This window comes from Macaca fascicularis, chromosome 12 (genome assembly GCF_037993035.2).
Source record: "Macaca fascicularis isolate 582-1 chromosome 12, T2T-MFA8v1.1".
NCBI classification, from domain to species: Eukaryota; Metazoa; Chordata; class Mammalia; order Primates; family Cercopithecidae; genus Macaca; species Macaca fascicularis.
Window position 1 is genome coordinate 92,798,110 of NC_088386.1, and position 21,976 is coordinate 92,820,085.

The 21,976-nt window shown below is 40.9% G+C and overlaps 1 protein-coding gene across 18 annotated transcripts in view; it reads right to left on the reverse strand.

Moving 5' to 3' along the window:
- ANKRD44 (ankyrin repeat domain 44) overlaps positions 1–21,976 on the reverse strand; it is a 321,410-nt gene that overhangs the window by 198,073 nt on the left and 101,361 nt on the right. The window lies entirely within an intron of this gene.

The following is a 21,976-nucleotide window of genomic DNA, read 5'->3' on the forward strand; positions in this document are numbered from 1 at the left end:
ACTTCCAGCCTCCAGAACTGGGAGAACAAAAATTTCTGTTGTTTAAGCCACCCAGTCCATAGTATTTTGTTATGGGAGCCCGAGCAAACTAAAACAGGTCCCTGTGATTCCTCTACTTCTTTTAGACAATGTTCCTTGTTATCCTCAAATAATCCCATTCCTAGAGGATGCTAATGGCCATGTTTCTGGCCACCAGAACACTCTTGTGTCAGTATTTGGAAAACCCTTGAAATCATTCCCAAATGCCTCCCATAGCTTTAGCCAACAAGTACTATCTTAAACATGATTACATCTACTGCTTATTAAAAGTAAGTGGCACGATGGCAGGTCAAGGAAGAAGAGGGGGATGTTACCAAGCTCTTACTATTGAACTCATCTACATTAAACAAGACCCCAACATGCAGTAGAAGTAAACACACTGATATAAACACAGCCAAAAGAAGAGCTAGCTCCGCTTGGGTAGGAGGCTGGGTAAAGAAGACAAGTGTGTATCCAAAAAAGCTTAAGGAAGGCACCTTAATGAATAAGTATGAGTTGCTGACAGGGAAGGAAGACAGAGGGAGCACAGGTGTGCAAAGGTGTGGATGTGCATAGAACCTGATATGTTAGTGACCAGAGTGTAAGGTAAAAGAGGAACAGTGGCAGGCTTTGGAGTTGATGTTGGGCTTGCCCGTTTGGCAAAAAAATCCTATTCAAAGCCAGTCTCACACTTGCCAGCCACATGCAAAGCCCATTTCTACTTGCAACTTGGGGGTGAGCATGATGATCGCTGCCCAACCTCCTCATGGGATTGTTATTAGGATCAAATGATGTAGTTCATGAGAAAATCTCCTGTAACCAGACAACCCTACATAGATGTGTTCATTAAGAAATGTTTCACGATGACAAGATGTAGTTGATAATTTTCTTTTAACCTTAAAATCCTTGGTAATTATGCACACACACACGCGTGTGCGCACACACACATACGCCTTCACTCAAACTTCTAGAAATACATTAGTCCTAGTAGTCAATTAGATGACAGCAGTTTCCCCAACGTGTCTGACCATAAGAATCACCGGAGATGGCTATTAAGACAATATTCCCAGATCCCTTTCCTAAGGATTTAATACATCTAGGGTGGGGACCTGCAAATCTAGATTTTAACAAGAACCGATCAATTCTTAGGAACTGGTGGCAAACACTGGTCTTAGGTGAAATCACTAGCGTCACATACCTTGACCTCTCCCTGTGATATGCTGTTGGGAATGTGAGTTGTCATTTTCCCCATAAACCCTCTTTTCTCTTTTTATCCTCCTGTTGGCTTTCTTACAGGTTATGTTGCTGTTTATTGCTAGTTTGGGGGACCAATATAAGTACTATCAGTAAGACAGAGTAAGATTCCTTGAGGAAACACTATGTAAAAATGTCAGATTGCAGAATGGATATTTCAATATGCCAGGAATTTGTCCATGGGTTTCTCCTCTGCCATAAAAATTCCCAGCAAATGAACACATATATCTTTTTTTCTTTCCCCAAAATACCCTCTCAATTCTGCTTCTTGACAAGGTGCATGGATAGTTTCTAAAATTGCCAACAATTAAGTAGCAGGAAAGACATCTTGAAAAGAGTACAACTTTACTGCTAGTTCAGTCTTAGCTACTTGCTCTGCCTAAAGACAAGCAGATCCTTCCACACTCCCCCTAACTACCTGCTAACCAAGTCTCTGTTCGGGTTACATCTGCCCCGTGGCAAGGACCACATTTCACACAAGACACAGAGCCAGACACAAATTCAGGGTTTCAACAAAAAAATATTGACTCTTGTTTATCTGCTCCATAATTCTCCATCTGCTGTGCTCATGGCCAAATGCTCATGTGTGCATTTCTGCCTTTTTGGACCTTACGAGAAAACAAACAACAAACCTCCACAACCAGAGAGCGATAAGTACAGGCAGTGTCTGACAAGACTTTCGTGTTAAATCAGGAGTGGTCAATCAACAGCTGAGCAGTTAAGATTCCAGGGAACAAACCCAACCCAGTAGTTAATGCACCACTACTTAAGTCATTTCACGGGAACATAATGAGGTGAGCAAAGTCTCCCCAATCGCCAGTGTATGGAATACGTACATTCTGTTGCATTCACTCAGTCCTCACACTTCTGAAGAAAGGCAAGCATTCCAAGCTATGGCTGGAATGTTACCAAAGAGAGACACCCCAACAAAGCTTCCAGAGAAGGGCGCCAGCACCGTCCCTCAGCAGGGAGTGGTGCCTCTGGGACTATTGCTGCTAAAAGCTACTCTATAGAGAACTGTCAAGGCACAGACTCCCCAGGAACCATTAGGAAGAAGAGGCTGAGCTATCATTACAACTCTTCCAATACTGAAGTCACATATATGCATACATATGCTCCTAGGTACATATGCATACCTATCTATACTCAGGCATGCATGCATAGAGACACGTGTTGATTCATATACAAACCCCTTCCACTCCCCATGGAATAGAAAAGCAGCTGTTCTCCACATCCCAAAGTCTTGCCATATGGACATCTCTAGCCTCAGCTGTGCCATGTGGCTACTGTGACATCGCCTTCACAATTATGAATCTAAGCATCACGGGATTTCAAACTAGAATTTCACAGATAACGAGCTTTGCTTCAACTGAAGCTGTGGGTTTGTATGGATATAATTATTGAACTAAATTACCATGATTCTTGAGTAAGTAATATTTATTTTTTAAATATTATGACTGCTTACTTGTTTTTTCTCTCCACATTCCCAAAAACATTCCCAGAGAACACTTTGGCACTCCCTTTTGTTGGAATTTTAATGCGATCCTGCTGTTTTATTTTTCCCTAGGTAAACACTTAACTTAAGAAAAATATTGAAGAAAAGATATATCTAAATACCATCTCTATTACATGATTTTTAAGGCAGAGAATATTCTAATTACAATATTCTTGCTCATAAGTATCAAGGACACATACTCTGTTGTTCATTAATTTTGCAACCATTATAACTTTTGCAGCTTTTGCCTTAATTTAAATAAGGCTTAGAAGCAAAGTCCTACCTGCACAAGAGCAGAGTCCCAAGCCTTGGCAGATACAGATATTTCCTTTTAAAGTTTCACACATTTTAGCACTAGCATATATAACACAAGTGCTTTGTGTACAGTAGGGTACAGAGTTGAATAAACACAAAATTGTAACAAGGGTCAAAATTGAGAAAAACAAATAGCGGTAGGAAAAAAGGAGATTCAGATACCATGAAATCATTGATCATCATCCCCTAAAGAAGTTTAAATTCTTAAGAGAGGTATGCAGTCTTTTCAGCTTCAATTGCTAGAATTTTGTTAGCATGCTTAGCAGCTGCAAAATGATTGTCAGTGCTGCATATATTGGTGCAGTCCCTCTGGTAGATTCAGAAGACAGAAGGACACTTCCTGGGCCAAATTTACCAAAGGCACAAGTGGGATTTGTTGTTCAGATGGGACCTGTCCTTGCCTTAAAAATCACCAACAACTAGCCCTTTACCACCTTTCCAGGAGTGTTATCAGCCGCCTTCTAGAGGTGAATATCTGCCAAGCTGATGACACTTGACCCCTCTAAGATAGAAATGTGGAACAGAAAGGCCCCTTGATCTTATAAATTTTGTAGCTGACCTTGCTAACCCTTGGAACTGAAACCTAATCAGTCAAAAGCCACTTTCTCTACCCACATCCCCTATTGGCACATCCAATAAAATATTCTGTTTTTATTATCACCCTGAAAACAAACTGGGAAAATACCAGACTTCCAAAAATAAAATGCTAAATCAAATATGCACTAAGGATAGTTATTCTCAAACTTTGAAGTAGAGTCAAAATTCCACTAGGGGGAGCAAGATGGTAATTTGTTACCTGGGAGATAAAAGCAAAGGTTCAAGGGTGTGTAAATTAAGGAAGTTAGATAGTTGAAAAATCCACTTTATTAAAAACGTAAAAGAACTCAAGCTTCAGAAAGAGTTCTTAGTCATAAGTAAACATGCACACCATGCACATACTAAAACAAACAAACAAAAAAACACCAAACAGAAAATTTCCTATTGACCCCTGAGGGTTCAGGTTTTAGGAAATAAGAATAAAACTATCTAAAACCTAGGTGCTAAGGTATCATTTTCATCATTTGTAAAATCCAATTGAATTACTATGTCAATTCCACTAAAAAAAAAAAATATGCTACTAATGTCATCAGATGCACCCTCCATTTAAGAATGAAGCCCATCATGGGTTCTACAAAGAGAGCCAAGCTAGTTTAGAGTATCCACTTCATCCGGCTATGAAGTCATCAATGCCCTCCCACATTCTGCAAAATCCCCTAATCAAACCACCATTTTGATTTTTGCTAAAACCACTGTAGACTGTATTGCACTTTCCCTTTGTCAGAGTTGCATGCTCTGTACTAATGAATTGGCTTTGGAAGATAGGCAGAGTGACAGAGGGCTGTCATTGAGCATTGGTAACTACAGTCAATGGTAATAAGCCCAAGCAGCATCCAGGGATGCTCCCGCATTTCATTCCAGATCCTGGTGTGTTGCTTGTCTTTTTCTGATTAGATTGGAAAAATAAAGACTCCAAGTCTAAAAGAAAAACATTTTGCATTCCAATCAGAAATGGGTGTTGGGAATCAATAGCCAAGAAGGAAAAATTGATATTCTTAAACATCTGTCCCTCCTTGAGCATTCTGAGTACATACGTCATTAAAGTAAGATGGGAGTGTGTTATTAGTAGCTGATAGCTGATACAGCAATAATCTAGCCATATGAAGCCATCAACTTATATGAACAAGCTGAAACACTTCATTAGGTAACAACTGTTTTTTGTAGGAGGCAGTGCTTGCACTTTTGCGAAAGGATAATAAAAATTTGTTCAAGTCACTAGATTTAATGAACAAAACCTGCTAACTCAATTCATGTGAGTTCTGCTGTGTGATCTGCTGCAAGGATTTCATTGAGTTCTTCCTGAATATAGATCACCCTTTACTTGAGAAGTTCACTCCATCCCAGAAAGATAATGATCATCATAAAATCAAAATCTGTTCCTCTTAAGTACCATAAGAACAATAAAAAATACACTGAGTCCTTATAAATACATTTTTTAAAAAATTAGGGAGCAAGGCAGGACTGCACATCTGAAAATGTCTCCTACAGGCTATGCTGCAGAGTAAATACATATAATATTTTCCATTACTATTAAAAACAGAAAAAACATAAAATTCCATATAATAGTCATACCCTCCCTCTAAGTAGCATATTTGTTAACTCTATATTTAACATTATAAAAAAAGAACTACATCTAATTAGAAAATGGAGAAAATTAATGTATTACCTAATCTTTTCCCAGTGAAAATAACACATGGGTACTGACTATGAAATAGTTACTCAAGGACCAACTACCCCAATTACCCAATTTCTGGAGCATTTAATCCTTTGTTGCTCCTTCCTTTCCTGAGATTCTCTTTGGGTGTTTCTCTGCTCTTTAATACCACTAGTTATCACCCTCACCCAATGGCCAACCCAAAGTAAAACGAAATTCAACTTTGTTACCAGTTACACACAAAAAGTTAGGCCAAAGGAAATGATGAAATAACAGTATCAGTTAAATTGAAATCTGGAGGCAATGTTAATTTTTATTGACCTCCTTTTTTTCCACAGCAGAAAGATTAATGCTATGGTATCAGACTGACCTACAATTAAATCCAAGCCATTTCCGTTTCAGTTTTCTCATCTCTAAGATGGGGTTACAATAGCCATTATAGATTTGTTTAAAAAACAACATAAAACATGCAACATCCCCAGCATGGGGCCAGATGCCTGATGTGCATGCAATGAAAATAGGGATGGTTGTTTACCTTGAGTTAACAAGCTCAAAAACCTTCATAGACAAGTACATTTATGTGCATCCTAAAAAAGGAAAAACGAGGAATCTTGAAAGATTTCCTAAAATATTACAGAGTAAATAAATCGAGTTAGGATTATAACCCACTCAACACCACCTCTAAAGCAGAGGGGCCCATCATAGTGGGAAAGAAGCTTTTACAGGCCCAGGAACAAAAATTAAACTGAGCATGACTTGGCCTTTGTTACACTGAGCAACCTCGAAAATGTCACAGTCTCTCTGTACTCAGAAGTCGAATCTATAAAGACAATAACTCACTGAACTAATAAATCATTTCTTGTTGACTAATCAAAAGGTAACTGCAAATATTCATGCCTGCTTGATGGGACCCGAGATTGCAATTTCACTACTTAAGGTTATCATAAACACATGTAGTTACACCTTTCTTCTGGATCTCCTGATGGACATAAAGGAAATGAATTCCCTGTTTGGAGCTGTGACAAAGTCTAACAATTTGTCTGTTAGTGACAAAGTTGAGACTAGAACTTAGTTTTCTTGATTCTTGCAACTCAGTACTTTCTCTCACATGTAATATGTATATAAAATTCATGATCAGAATTCGGCTTCAGTTTCAACATACCCCCTATGGAGAAATATTATACACTAAGGAAAAAGCTGCCATATATGAGATACATTCTCTCTATATATATACACATACATATTTACACAAATAGTGGCCAAATGAATATATATATAGATAGATATAGATATAGATATAGTTCCTTGCAACAAAATAGCTAACAATAAAATAATCTTACCAAAAGACAGAAAACAAAGGGCTACAGTCTTTCAAAGTTGAGGGGGCTCAGCATGGGTCTGAGTTACAAAAATGAAGAAGGTAGTCACTAAGCAAAATTTTGAAGGATGAGACTGGGGACTGGAGAGTAAATCTTTCATGTTGGAGAATAATAGAAAATGAAGTTAGAAAAATGAATAACTGGGTCGGGGGAGCATCACATCAGCATAAGGAGCTTTAACCTAATCTTTTTGGTGCGATCATAGCTCATTACCACCTCAAACTCTTGGACTCAAGCAATGCTCCCACCTCAGCCTCCCAAGTAGTTCAGACTACAGGTATAGGCTACTGTTATACCTGGCGAATTTTTATTTTTATTTTTTTATTTTTTTTGTGGAGACAGGGTCTTGCTATGTTGCCCAGGTTGGTCTTGAACCCCTGGCCTCAAGCAATTCTTCTGCCTCAGCCTCCCAGAGAGCTGGGATTACAGTCATGAGACACTGTACCCAGCCTTTACCTAATCTTATGGACAAACAGGAATGGGGGTCTTGAGCAAGAGAAAGGAATAGACTTTTCCCAAACATTTAATCTGGCCAAAGTGTACACTCAGTATTGGAGGAAAGATTGGAGTTACAGACCCAGTTAGAAGGCTGTTGCTACAATCCAAGCCATCACAGGGAAGAACTTTCCCATCTTTTTTTAATCACAGTCTCCCCAGGTGCTACTTACAGGGATACGGTGAAAACAACAGATACAGTTTTTGGTTCTTTGATGTCTGCTCTATTCCTGGATGCAATTTTGGCCCAGCATCTTGGCCACTTTCCTTCACTCTTTATATATAGCCCAAATCCCTTGCCTCTGAAACACTAATGTTTCCAGGTGAAACTGAGGTTACTTCCTTTAGTTCTGGAACACTTCCATTTTTTCCCCCACAGAACCTCTGCGGATGTAAGCTCTGTTTTGTCAGACTTGTCACTTGATCGCTGAATTTAAATCATAACATTTCAAAAATAGGCCACATCCATAAAGAGAAAGGCAAATCAAAACAAGGCAGACAGCCTTTGCCAAGTGCCATATTTCTATCAGGATCTGCTGCCAACTACCCACAGCTTTTTTCACTCTGTCTAGTTTCAAATGGCTTGAGATCAAACCTAAACTTTAGCTAAGATAATTAAATTGTGGTTGGGGAGTTAACTTTTAAAGAAAGCTAATTTGGGCAAAAGGACAATGGATCCAGGAGGTTAGTTCATACAGAATATTTAAATCTGTGTAATTTTAGTGAAACTAAAAGAACAACTATATATAATTCTGCAACAGTTTCCTGTTTTGAAAAATTGGTATAGCGGTTTTATTTCTCATCTTGGCTTGGGTTACATTCTTTGTATAACTGTATCTTATTGCATATTGAATTCATGTAGTTTCAAACATGAGAGGTGAATTTAATAATGTTAATCAATATAAACCACTTTAGTGAGCTTTGTGGGGAAAAAAGAAAAATGGCCAGAAGATGATTTTCAGGGTTGTAGGCATATTCAGTATAATGTATTTGTCTGTTCAAACAGAGACAGCAGTTCAGTTTCAGGGTGCACCCGGTATGTGCATCACTTATAAAAAAAAAAAAGACAACAATAAAAAAGTATTCTTTATTTAAAAATAGCAGAAAATGATCCATAACTACAGAAATATCTTCTTGTAGTCGTAATTTTAATTTTTGAGAATCTCACAAATGGGAAGCTAAATAAAGCAATTCAAGTGTTCTTTAAAAACAACAACAAAATCAGCATGTGGAAATGAAAGGTATTCTCAGAAAGGTGGCAATCTCTTGCTATATTTGAGGAGGCTAGAACTACTGTATACAAGATATATGGATTAACTCAGTCACATTAAATCATTCATGATTCAGGCAACTCCAGATTGGGTTTGTCTAAAATCTGTTAGCACCTGGGTTCTTTCCAAACACCAGCAAGCAATTTTCACACAATCAGGCCTTTCCAAAGCCCATGACAATTTTCCTTTAAACCCTCTCCTTCCCTTCTACTGTTCTTTTCTTTGAATTCCACGTGCATTCTTGGAAAGACAGGGAGCAGTTAAACTCTCACCACCTCTCCACAGATGAGGGACTAGCGACATGTGCAAAACTGAGTCACCTTCGTGGCCCTGGCCATTCTGGCCATTGTCAATTTTTTTTTCCTAAGGCATCTTGTTACAGCAACCATTCTAAAATGTAAGGCAGTGGGTTGACCAGGATCTGAATTAGCTTCTGCCTCAGATGACTGGAGGGTCCCCTACTCCCCTCCCAGCCAGAAATTCACATGGAATGAAAATCTATTAGAGAATCCCTTCAGTGTAGTCTTCCAGGAAGCATCTTCTCATTTCCCCACCCAAAATCATGGCAAGGACATCCAGTGACAGATGTCAAAGGGAAAGGATAAGGCAGCAGGAAGAGAGAGGAGCCTGAGAGACTGAAAAACATTCGATAATATAAAATGGGAAAATGGGAAAGTCTGCAAAAAAAAACAAAAGAACAGTCATATCATATTTCCTTTCAGAGACACCAACCCAGTACATAGCTCCTTTATTTCTTTACACACTACCCCCTCCAACAAGGGATAAAAGATATGTTTTCTAAAACTTAATCTGGTACATTTCAGAAAACAGCATTCAATTCAACAAAGATGTATTAAGCATAAGACATTTACTGAGCATAAGAAATTCAGACACTGGGCAATTCCTCAAGGATCTAGAACTAGAAATACCATTTGACCCAGCCATCCCATTACTGGGTATATAACCAAAAGATTATAAATCATGCTGCTATAAAGACACATGCACACGTATGTTTATTGCGGTACTATTCACAATAGCAAAGACTTGGAATCAACCCAAATGTCCATCAGTGATAGACCGGATTAAGAAAATGTGGCACATATACACCATGGAATACTATGCAGCCATAAAAAAGGATGAGTTCATGTGCTTTGTAGGGACCTGGATGAAGCTGGAAACCATCATTCTCAGCAAACTATCACAAGGACAAAAAACCGAACACCACGTGTTCTCACTCATAGGTGGGAATTGAACAATGAGAACACTTGGACACAGGAAGGGGAACATCACACACCGGGGCCTGTTGTGGTATGGGGGGAAGTGGGAGGGATAGCATTAGGAGATATACCTAATGTAAATGACGAGTCAATGGGTGTAACACACCAACATGGCACATGTATACATATGTAACAAACCTGCATGTTGTGCACATGTACCCTAGAACTTAAAGTGTAATAATAAATAAATAATTCAGACACTGGAGGCCAGGCACAGTGGCTCATGCCTGTAATCCCAATACTTTGGGAGGCCAAGGCAGGTGGATCACTTGAGTCCAGGAGTTCGAGACCGGCCTAGACAACATGGTGAAACCCCATCTCCACTGAAAATGCAAAAATCATCTGGGCATGGTGGTACACTCCTGTAGTCCCAGCTACTCCGGAGGCTGAGGTGGGAGAATCAACTGAGCCCAGGAAATTGAGGCTGCAGTGAGCCATGCTCACACCATTGTACTCCAGCCTGGGTGACAGAGTGAAATCCTGTCTCAAAAAAAAAGAAAGAAAAAGAAAAAGAAAGAAAGAAAATAAAAGAAAAAGAAAGAAATTCAGACACTGGAATGTCAGAGTCAGTCTCTCCCTTGATGAAGTTACCAAGGTGTAACAGGAAGTATGCAAATACACACAGCTGGAGTGTAAGCCACATGCTGCAGAATAAGTGCATGGAGAAGGGAGAGAAATTATACCTGGCCTCCTGAAAGATGCAGCCTCTGAAATGAATATTGAAGACTGCAGGGGATTTAAACAGATAGTGATGGATGGAATGGTAAGGGACTGTCCCTTCTTCATATTCAGAAGACTGTGAGCAGAAGCTGGGGAGCCTGAACATACACAGGGAACAGTTTCATTTGGCTGGAGCAGGGGAGAAGTGAGGTAAGCTTAGTAGACAGGTATCCTATCATGGAAGGTCTTGAATACCAAGCTAAGAAATTTGAGCTCTCTTCTGTAGAACTGGGGGAGCAGTGGGTGGTTTTTGAGCAGGGGAGTGACCTAAGATTTGTGCTTTAGAACAATCACTCTGGAAATGGACTGTACGATGACCTAGAGGAAAAGACTGGAGTGTCATAATGAGTTAGGAAACTGCAATAATAGTCTGCACAAAGGGCTCTGGGGATGGAGTACCACTCAGTTGTTACAGGAAGCATTCTTCTGGTGGTAATATGTGAATCTAGAAGGTAAATTTGGCCGGGCATGGTGGTTCACGCCTGTAATCCCACCACTTTGGGAGGCCGAGGCAGGTGGATCACCTGAGGTGTAGTTCAAGACCAGCCTGGCCAACATGGTGAAACCTCATCTCTACTAAAAATACAAAAAATTAGCCAGGCATGGCGGCATGCCCCTGTAATCCCAGCTACTCGGGAGGCTGAAGCAGGCAAATCACTTGAGCCCGGGAGGTGGAGGTTGCAGTGAACTGAGATCGTGCTACTGCACTCCAGCCTGGGCGGCAGAGCAAGACTCCATCTCGAAAAATAAAAATAAAATGTAAATCTGTCTCCACCTTTAATAAAACAAGGGCTAGCCTCCTCAGGAGTGGCTGCCTAAGACTCTGACGAACTTCCTCCACAAGATACAGGGCTCGGGACCAACGCCAGCCCTACATCGGCGGAGGGGCACCGGAAGTTCTGCAGCGCTGGGTTTCTTTGCTCTTCCACCTATGCATGCTCCTTCTCTCCAGCGGCTTACCGAGCCTGGTTAGCTCTGAGACCGGAAGTTCTGAAGTCAGTTAGCATCCTACATCTGTACGACCTGTTGCTTCTCTCCCCACTCCACCACAGAAACCAGAGCCTCGAGGCTTTTAGTTTGGGTGCTGCCTTCACAGTTTAGGTTTTGGTAAGAAGAAAGCTTATCTTCCTGTCATGAGAAGAAAAAAAAAATGTATCTTTACGTAACGAGCTGAAAGAACAAAACAAGTATACCTAAGCCAAGTACATGCTGTCTTTATTTCTTTATTTCCACACTGAAATTTAGTCAGGGATAAAACTTACTTTTTTAATCACACGAAGTTTGAAAAATAGGAAGTACAATGGGAAACACCTAATGCATCAAAACCCCTATGCATTTTACCTTTCTTAAGTTTGCTGGGTTTTAATCTTAGTAGGTTTCCTGTTGCAACAATACAAAAACAGATAAAGAAAAAACTTAATAACCTTTCCTACCACAAATGTGAACAGCCCGTGTTCTGGTTGGTAGGTACAGATACAGATATATGAGATTATCATTATTTATCATCACAAAATGGGATTTTACTATTTCCCCACACACATTTTTTTGAGACGCGGGTCTTGCTACGTTGCCCAGAGTGGTCTCAAATTCTTGGGCTCAAGTGATCCTCCCACCCAAGGATCTGTAATCCAAGTAGTCTATGCATACCACCAGGCCTGACTTATTTCCCTCTCTTACAATTTGCAAGAATAATGATGTACTGAGGACATCCCCCAGGTCAATAGCTACAGAATTAAATCATTTCTCTTAACTCTATATAATACTATTCCATTGTATGGATATACCATAACATATTCAATTATTCCCCTTTGAATGGGCATTTGGTTTGTTTCTAGTTTGTACCACAACAAACAAGCCTCTACCAGTGCTTATCCACATTGTGCAGAGAAGTGCTACCAGAGCCAAAAGCATTTTCTGAGTACCTACAATATGCTATTTTTATGAAATATACAAAAGAAATGTGTGACATAGTCCTTTCCTAAAAGAGTGCCAAATATAGCTGGGGAAATAAGCCTAACCCACACAAAACACTTAAACTGTGTAAGACAGTACTGAACCATGTTCTACAGACCTCATGCAAATGGATGCCAAGTTGTCCTTCTGCACAATGACAGATTGGAGAGGTAATCTGGAGGCCCCTTTAGCCATAATATTCTAGGAGCCTTCTCTGATTCAGAAAAGGGGAAGCATGAAAGGCTAAGAAGTCAGAGTGGTGTTTCTGGAGGAGGCAGGACTTGAACAAGGCCTGAACATGGTTTAGTTCGAGGGAGGAAAAAAAAAAATGTATTTTGGAATGACAAATGAGCCAGGGCACAGCACTGACTTTAGACATGTATATGTTCAGCAGAGTGACAATAAGCAGTTCCTTCTCCAAGTTACAGCATTTCTAAACACCGTCTTCTCATACTCCTCCCACCACCACCACCACCCACCAGCCTCTGCTTAAAGATATAAAAAATTCCCAAGCTTGGCTGCCGCAGAACATCACACTAACACTGATTTAAAATGCACTACTTCCAGACAGCGCGAGCTCGAAAATACCTCTAAATCTCTTCCCTCCCTGTCCTTCTCATGCCCTACCCTGCCCCCTGCCAAAACACATACAATGTTTGCTGCGTCCTTCAAACGACAGTAGTCATTTAAGCTGCTCCTGCCCATCTGGAAAATAATATGAATAACATGAAAGAAAGTCATAATGAAGTGACTGGAATTTAGCAACAAAAAAGACCTCAGTTCTTTTGATAATCAAAAACTGCTAAAATGTTGACATTGATAGTCATTGCTGTGTTGGTCTTTCACTCTATGTTGCAATAATATGTTTGCAACTTCTCCAAATCCATTTAAATGAAAATATTTAATAACAAGTTTTAAATTTTATCATTTGCTAAATACGATTTGAAGGCTGAGTGTATGTCCTGATATATATTATGCCTTGAGACTGAATATAAGTAGCTCTATGGAAAAGTTCTGAAAATGAATTAGGCATGAGTAAATTAATGTGCTTTTAGTCTCAAAGACTAGAGATTAAAAAGGCATGTGTAATTTTTAACTGAGAGGTGGTGCCACAGAGAAGTCCATGATTCTCTCTTTTTCACTACCCCTCCCAGCTTAAAATTAGCTTGCAGCGTGTTTTTTAAACATTAGGAAAACAAGATGCACTCCCAGGATGTTCATGTGAAGGACATGTGTGAAGACATAATCTTGATAGTCATATTACAGAAAATAAGGGAGTGAGTTACTGAGTTTTTAACAAGGAGAGTGAGTTACTGAGTTTAAATAAAACTTAATTTGCTGTGTGTTTTTATTTAGCTGAACTTTGAATGCCTGTGGCCTCCGTGGCGCCAGGCAACCACAAAGGCAACTGAGGTCTGAGACAAGGCATCAAGGAGGTAGGGTCCTTTGCCCTCCTGTGGCCCAACTGACATAATTGAGGTTGGTTCCTTTTTTGGTATCCACACCCTCCTCTCCTCACCAACAATCCCCCTGACGTTGGCTCTGAATGATGTAGACCCCGTGAGTGTTGTTGCATGTTAAATCTAGATTTTGGAATCTGCACTGCACACCTTATGTCAAAACTCAGAGTTGTTGTGTTTATATTTTTGTTTTTGTGTTTTGTGTTTTTATTTTAGATGCAGGGGATACACGTGCCGGTTTGTTACACAGGTGTATTGTGTGATGCTAAGGTTTGGGCTTCTAATGATCCCGTCGCCCAAGTAGTGAACATAGTGCCCCATAGGTAGTTTTTCCACTCTTGCCCTCCTCCCACCCTGCCCCCTTTTGGGATTCACAGTGTTTACTATTCCCATCTTTGTGTCCTTGTGTACCCAATGCTCAGCTCCCACTTGTAAGAACATTCATAGCCATTGTTACCTCATCACCGTGTAACATTCCAGGGTTTAAAACACACAATATGATCACAGTTCTTTTGAGATCATGGTTGATTGTCCTGACAAAGGATAACTTTTGGCTGCCCCTCTGTCCACCCAGCGATAGAAGTGGACTTGGCAAAAGGCAGGTGGCCTGTGACAGCAGCGGCCTGCCCGGGCACGCAGAGGCTTGCTCTTGCTTTTAGAGTACTTGGTACATTTGGCACTGTGCAGCAACTTTTTGCTTCTTGAATTGTGACCAATCAAAAATGATGAAACAAGGCCATTGAGGGGAGTTGAAAGAAATTAACTGATGTGCCAGGAGTCCTGGTCTACCCTTGATCAGTAGGAGTTATATAACGGAGGGCAAGTCACAGAGCGGACAGAAACCTCTGTTTTCTTACCAGAAAAGATAGGTCCCAAATGATCGACTCCTCCAAGAACAAGGAAAAAGATGAGATTTTAGATGGGAAAAAAAAAACCCAATAAGGGGTGGTCTAGGTGACTATAATATCACTCTGCCAGAACAGCTAGACAACCAAGCATGTTGCACACAGCAGGGGAAGTAGCAGGACCAAGCTGCTCAGAACTGGTCAGAGTAGTGGACAATTTTGTGCAGATCTTACAGGCTCTTTTTTGTTTTTTGTTTGTTTTGAGACGGTCTCGCTGTGTCCCCCAGGCTGGAGTACAGTGGCATAATCACAGTTCACTGCAACCTTGACTTCCCTGGGGTCAGGTGATCCTCCCCCATCAGCCTCCCAAGTAGCTTGGACTACAGGTGTGCACCACCACACCCAGTTAATTTTTTAAAAAAAATTTGTAGAGAGGGGGTCCTCGCCATGTTGGCCAGGCTGGTCTTGAACTCCTAGGCTCAAGTGATCCACCCGCCTTGGCCTCCTAAAGTGCTGGGATTACAGGTGTGAGCCACCATGCCTGGCCTTTTTTTTTTTAAGACCTAAATGGACGTAGAAGAAATTCAGCTGATGGTTTTTGGCTGGATTGCATATCAAAATCCCCTGGGAAACTAGGTCCCACCCCAATAAGCCTGATGTAGTATCACGGATGCAAATCCTAGCACAAGTGCTTGCAAAGGCCCTCCAGGTGACTCATACAGCTTCAACACACATGCAGCACTGAATCTGATTCTTCATATCAACACCTTCGAAATCCTACTCCTTTGACCCCATCGTCCCTCTTCAGGGAGGCTGTCCTATAGAAATAATGAGATACACAGACAATTTTTGTATAAAGATGTTCATAGCAACACTATTTATGACAGGAAAAAATTAAAAGGGAACCAGTGTCAAAGCTAGGGAAATGATTAAGCAAATTATAATACATAAAACCAAAAGAGATATACAAATGGCCAAAAAGCACATGAAAAGATGCTTAACATCAGTCTTTAGAGAATATAAATCTCTAAGAACTATTTCACCATTTCTGGTGTGTGTGAGATACCATTTCACACACACTAGATGGCTAAAACAAAACAAACGAAACCCAGAAAATGGTGTTGGTAAGAATGTGAAGAAATTGGAACATTGCTGATTGGAATGTATAATAGTGCAGCTGTTGTGGAATTTTATTTAGCTATTTAGCTTGGTAGTTCCTCAATAAGTTAAACATAGAATTACCATAAAATTCAGAAATTCCATTGCTATGTGTATATACCAAAGAACTGAAAATAGGTGTTGAAGCAAAAACGTGTACATAAATGTCCACAGCGGTATTATTAACAATAGTCAAAAGGTAAAAACAATCCAAGTGTCCACCAACTGGCATCATTTGATGAATGGATAAACCAAATGTGGTACAGTCATAGAGTAAAATATTACTCAGTCATGAAAAGGAACAGCGTATAATGTTAGATGCTACAACATGGATGAACCTTGGAAACATTATGCTAAGTGCAAGAAGCCAGACATAAAAGGCCACATGCTGTATGATTCCATTTATATGAAATAGCCACACATAGAGACAGAAAGCCAATCAGCAGTTACCAGGGATCGGGAGCGGGAGGGAACGGGGAGTGACTGCTTCATGGATACAGAGTTTCTTTTGGGGTGGTGAAAATGTTCTGGAATTAGTCATAATGGCTGCACAACACTGTGAATGTACCTTTTAAAATGGTTAAAATGGTAAATATCATGTTAGGTGTATTTTGCCACAATAAAAAAAAAAACTATGATACATAAAACAGAATATTTTACTAATTAAAACTGACCTTTTGAGGGAGTTTAATGAGATGTGGAAAATGTGGAAAAAAGCAGTCTATGAAACTATATACAGTTTGATCTCAGCTTCATAGCGTATAAATATGCACAGAAAAACAAGGACTAGAAGAAAATTTATAAAAATGCTAAACAGGGTTATTGGCAGATATACTTTCTTTTTTTGTAATTTCCAAATTTTCTATAATATTATGTTTATCATTATTGTTAACTATCATTTTTGTAAACATAAAAAGAAAAATGTTCTTTAAAGATGGGACCATTGACACTTTGGATCACAGCTAGGAAAAGATAATGAGAATAACAAAGGCTCTAAAAACATGTGACATGATGATTCAGGTTGGGGGGCTAGACAAAAGTATAGAGTGGTGGAGGCTGCAACAATCTGGAGAATTTATGTCCTGTCCAAAGCTGAAATTGTGGCTCCAGATCTTCTGAGTTTTCAAGAGATGCCAGAGCTCCAGACGTTTCAGTGAAATGCCCTGATTTTCAAATGTTGGCAACTTATTCAATATTTTTCAAACACCACAGGCCAAACAAAACACATCTGTGGACCGGATGTAGCCCGCAGGCGCCAGTTAACAAATTCTAGTTTATAAGAACAGGAATGCTTAGCCTGGAAAAGAAAAACCTTTGAAGGGATATAGTACTAGTAACATCAAGTATCTGAAAAATGACTATGTAGAAGATGGTGTGGATTAATGCATGTGTCTCTAGAAGGCAGAACCCGATCTAAAGGCTGGGTGTTCATAGAAGCAGAATGGGGCACAATCTATAAGGGAGAGGTCTCTATTAGAGCAGTTGTCCAGCAAGAAACAGCTTCAAAATGCAGCGAGCTGCCCATCCCTGATGTGCTCCAGCAAAGGCTACATAACCAGGATTCCTGCTTTGGGTCAGAAGTTGGACTAGGTCAAAGGCTCCCAATTGTGGTTGCACATTAGAAACTTGAAACAAAGCATACAGATTACTGGACCCTGTCCCAGAACCACAGAGTAAGGTCCAGGAGTATTTTTAAAAAGCATCCCCATTGGGTATATACCCAGTAATAGGATTGCTGGGTCAAATGGTATTCTAGTTCTAGATGATTTAGAACCACTTAATCTTTGACTGTAACACTGGCATTCTAGTCCTGTGATCCAGGGTTTTACCTATCTGGCCAGTAAGGAAGGGAAGAAGGGATTGAGGAAAGGAAGAACAATGTACCGGAGCTCATTATGGAGCAGGCCCTGTGCTGCTTTCCTTATGTCATCTCACTGTATTTTTCACAACAACCTGGTGAGTTGTGAAGTGATGTCCTCCACCCCGTTTCCCTAAGAAAGAAACTGGGGCTTGGAGAGTTTGGGAATGGCCCAATGTGACTGCCAGTCACTGGGATGATCTTTCTGGCTCCAGATCCCATGATAGTTCAACTATGCCACATTGCCCTCTTCTCACCCAACAAACATTTTTCCAAGTGCCCATGGTGGGCCAGGCAATGCATTAGGTGGCAGGGATTCTGCACTGATCAAGATACAGTCCCCAAGCTCAAGAAGCTTTGGAATCTAGAGAGGAAGAAGAAAAGTAAACAGTGACATCACAGTGGGAGCAACAGGGTCATATGGGAGGGGCACCCAACCCGGCCTTGTGTCATCAGGGAAGGCTTCAGAGAGGAGGTGACCGCTAAGCTGGGGAAAAGAGATTCCAGGGTGAAGGTGCAACAACATCTACAGAGACCCAAAGATCAGAGGGAGCCTAAGCCTACCAGGTGTGGGGAAATGTGACTAGTTCAGAGGCTGGAGTGTGGGATGCAAGGAGTGAAATTGTAAGGTAGGGCTGGCCACACTGAGACCTTGTCACTAACCTCAGAGAAACAGGAAGCAAGTAAGACTGAACAGAAGGGGGTGACATATGCAGATTCACATTTTAGTAGCTCAGACTGGGTGCGGAGAGGAGAATGGATTGGTGGAGGGAACACATGGGAGGCTGTGGCAGTCATTCAGCTAAGAGGGGATGACAAGCCACACAAAAGTGGTGGCACAACAGAAGATGTGCAGCATAGAGATGATGTTTTTTCACTCATTCACTCATTCTTTCAGTAAATAATATTACAGAGCCCTTGTTATGTGCTGGCCATTCTGCCTAGGCTGGACATACAAGCATGGGTAAAAGCAAATATAGTCCCTGCTGCCGTGAAGTTCACACTGTTAGCCCTCTGCTAGGGAAAAGATGTTTAGGGAAGTACTTTCAAAAGTATTAAATAAGGCCAGGCGTGGTGGCTCATACCTGTAATCCCAGCACTTTGGGAGGAGAGGTGAGCGGATCACCTGAGGTCAGGAGTTCAAGACCAGCCTGGCCAATATGGCAAAACCCCATCTCTACTAAAAATACAAAAATTTGCCAGGCATGGTGGCACACGCCTGTAATCACAGCTACTCAGGAGACTGAGGCAGGAGAATCGCTTGAACCCAGGAGGCAAAGATTGCAGTGAGCTGAGAGGGCGCCACTGCACTCCAGCCTGAGCGACAGAGCAAGACTCCTCCATCTCAAAACAAACAAACAAAAAGCATATTGGTTTATTATGTTATCAATAATAACATAGTAAGGAAAGGACGTACAGGGCTGGCTCCTCCATCATCAATTCTCAAAGAGTCATTAAGCATAGGAGTCACTCCATAAATGGAAAGAGTTATTGCAAAGCCAGTACTCTTCAGAATTACATCCCTGATGTTCATATATGACAGTGTCAATCAGACTGTCTGCTCTCAGTGTATTTCATTCAAGGAAAGTAAGAACAATTTACCTACGTTTTAATTCATCATTCTTTGAAGAGAAGTGATGGATTTAAAAATGGTGGTAAGACTTTAAGCTAATAAATTAGAAACATTCTCAAAAACTTACTAAATGTGGCCTTGCACTAAATTAAATTAAAACTCTTCTCGTGGCATTTGAGATTGTTGCTAGGAGCTGAAGAAGCAATTTGGATCTACCCTAAAATTGGCCACAGAGCAAGAAACTGGAAAATCACAGCGTGGAGGGAAGGGGGTAGGTGTCTGAAAACTGTGCTATCAATTTCTTCAATAACTCCATTCAGGTTGCAGTCCCAGTTTGCCAATGAGGCCAGGACGTTCTTCTTACCAGAGCCCTCATTGTTTAAACCACAGCCACAACATTCTTTTAATTCTTTTAGTCCATCCCAGTATAATAATCACCCTCGATTAAACAGCTGTGCCTGTGGATGGCACATTAAGCTGCTTCTCTTTTAGAGGTGATTTTTATTTTTTGCGACCTCTCAGATGACCCCTCTGATCTTTTATCATTCTGGCATCTCAAAGGCCAGCAAAGAAAAACATAAATTAGAAAATGAAAATGTTCCCTTCCCTTTCTGTTTTTCACTTGAAACACTGCTCTTAACACCAGCTCACCACTGATCTCGAATCACTGAGAAAGACCCTCTTCTTGTTTCTTCCTTCACCATGGTGCTGTTTCATGAGATTATGATAGACCTTTCCCCAGTCCACCAGAAAAAGGGAGCACACACCCCAGATTGGTAGCACTGAGTCAAAATCTGCTTACCCAGAAATGTTATAGAAAAAAGGAAATCGTGGCCGGGCGCGGTGGCTCAAGCCTGTAATCCCAGCACTTTGGGAGGCCGAGACGGGCGGATCACGAGGTCAGGAGATCGAGACCATCCTGGCTAACACGGTGAAACCCCGTCTCTACTAAAAAATACAAAAAACTAGCCGCCAGGCGTGGTGGCGGGCGCCTGGAGTTCCAGCTACTCGGGAGGCTGAGGCAGGAGAATGGCGTGAACCCGGGAGGCGGAGCTTGCAATGAGCTGAGATCCGGCCACTGCACTCCAGCCTGGGCGACAGAGCGAGACTCCGTCTCAAAAAAAAAAAAAAGAAAAAAGAAAAAAGGAAATCATGCCTCATATGGGTTGAATAATCCCACCCTTAACATTTGGCAACTCAAAGAAAAACACAAATGAGGAAGATGCATATGAGTTCTTACAAGCCAGCCTCCAACACAACCAGCTTTTTAAAAATGTTTTGGATTCCTAAAACTAAAATTCTAGTGTTCCTCCCCCTTCCATAAATTGTACAGCCAGGAAAGAAGAGGCAACACCAAATGGTGACAGGGACTTTTGTTGCTATTATTGGGCCGTTGGTTTTATCGTAGTATTACATAGTATTGATGAACTTTTAAAAAATCACTTTCCTCAAACTTTCTAAATATGTTACTGTCGTTGCTCAAAGAGAGGTCTGAGATTTGTTATGTATTTTAGACATCTTCTAAGTAACTCCACAGAAGACTGTCAAAAAAAAAGTGTGACCTCCATCTGCCTATAGGTGCCCTAGTGGAGAATGCTTGATACCAGATGACAACCCCCACATGCCCCAATAGTGCAAGAACAAAGTGGAGGCCAGAGCGGGGACTGGTGGTTTCTTCTGAGTTCTCAGAAGGACTTACCTGATGATCCACTCACCTCTCCTTCCACCTTAACAGAAGAATAGGAGATAACAAGCAAAACTTCTAGAAAGAACAATTAGCCCTTCAACTTCTAACATCCAGGCTGTTCATTTCCCAGTGAGAGAGATAAATGGGCAATGGTAAGCTGTGCCACACACCAGGTATCTTATTTTTCAAGAATAGCTTTCTCGGCCAGGAGCGGTGGCTCACACCTGTAATCCCAGCACTTTGGGAGGCCAAGGCAGGCGGATCACAAGGTCAGGAGATCAAGACCATCCTGGCTAACACGGTGAAACCCTGTCTCTACTAAAAATACAAAAAATTAGCCGAGCTTGGTGGCGGGCGCCTGTAGTCCCAGCTATTCGGAGGCTGAGGCAGGACAATGGCATGAACCTGGGAGGCAGAGCTTGCAGTGAGCCAAGACTGCACTACTGCACTCCAGGTTGGGCGACAGAATGAGACTCTGTCTCAAAAAAATAAAACATAAAAAATAAAAAAAAGAATAGCTTTCTCTTTAATGCTTTCACATGGGTTCTAACGGTAACCTTGGAGAAGAATAACCTGAAATCCCATGTTAGTGCCCCATTTTCTCCAGGCTGTTTGTCTGCCTCTCTCAGAACATAGTGTGATTCATCCATTAGGCTATCTGGAAAATAGGCATTCAGAATAAAGGCAAAGGGGATATAACAGGCAAGACTATTAGAGGTAGCTCTAAGCTTTGCTTTGTGCTGCTCAAGTGATTCATGAATGCAATTCATTTCCTTGCCTACAGTTCTTATGCTCATGGCTGTTCAGAGATGAAAAGGTAAGATGTTCCGAGTAGTTTTGTCAAATGGACCAAATACTGATGCTGTTTATGAGCCTTGAGATAAAAAAACTCTGACTTCATAGCAACTCTTAATTATGTGAATGCACACCAAGAATAGGATAAATATAAAATCTATGGATAACCATG